Consider the following 1,119-nt stretch of genomic DNA (forward strand, 5'->3'; position numbering starts at 1 on the left):
TGCCTGCATGTACATGCCTGCATGTGCACAACTACCTCTGTGTTGACCATTTGACAACAGTATCTGTCTCAAATACATTAAGCCTTTACTCATTTTACAAAAATAAGAGAATAGACAGAGAACTCCAATTTGTGTCAGGGCTTTTGGAAACTCTCTGCTTGTTAGAAGTCAGAAAAAGAGCTGTAACTGAGCTAAGGGAGCCAAAGAGCAAGGGGGACAGGACGTCAGTGCAGAGAATGTGGAGGGAAGCCAAAATTTATGCCCAGCCTGCCACTGTCACACGTATTGTTGAAGGATTAAGTGTTTTGGCTCAGGAACAGGCACATATTGCTGAGCAAATATTAAAAGCAATGCAGGCTTCAAGGGGAAGCCTCTTTCCTCTGGGAGTGACTGTTGATCACTTATAGTTAGATGGGGGGTCAAAACCGACCAGAAGATCAAGTGAAAATTTATGGAAGGAAAATATGAGGAAAAACAAATAAGGAACCATATGATTTAATTCCTGCTGCTGGCTTAAAGCATTCATTACAGAAGTCAATGAGAAAACTTGTTTAAAAAGTTGTCATCATTTTGTCTAATAGACTATCTTAATTCTCTAGCACCTGATTCTATCACAGAATCCTTCGGTTGGAAAAGACCCAGGTGGGGGTCAGGCTCTTCTCTCAGGGAACCAGCGACAGGACAAGGGGACAAAGTCATAAGTTGCACCAGGGGAGGTTTAGGTTGGACGTTAGGAAGAATTCCTTCACAGAAAGGGTGATTAGACATTGGAACGGGCTGCCCAGGGAGGTGGTGGAGTCACCGTCCCTGGAGGTGTTTAAGAAAAGGCTGAACGTGGCACTCAGTGCCATGGTCTAGTTGACATGGTGGTGTTGGGCCATAGGTTGGACTCGATGGCCTCAGAGGGCTTTTCCAACCTATTTGATTCCGTGATTTAGCGATCCTGTGGTTTCGCGAACGGCCGAGAAGCGGCGACTCCCCTTACCCACCTCACCGCGGTCGCCAGGGGGCGCTGCAGCGCGCGGGGGGGAGCCCCTCCGGCCCGCCCCCCTCGTAGTTCCGCGCGGGCGGGGGCGGGGTCGTACCGCTCTCGCGATACCCGCGCGGCGCCGCCCGGCC

This window comes from Aphelocoma coerulescens, chromosome 4A (assembly GCF_041296385.1).
Source record: "Aphelocoma coerulescens isolate FSJ_1873_10779 chromosome 4A, UR_Acoe_1.0, whole genome shotgun sequence".
Lineage (NCBI taxonomy): Eukaryota > Metazoa > Chordata > Aves > Passeriformes > Corvidae > Aphelocoma > Aphelocoma coerulescens.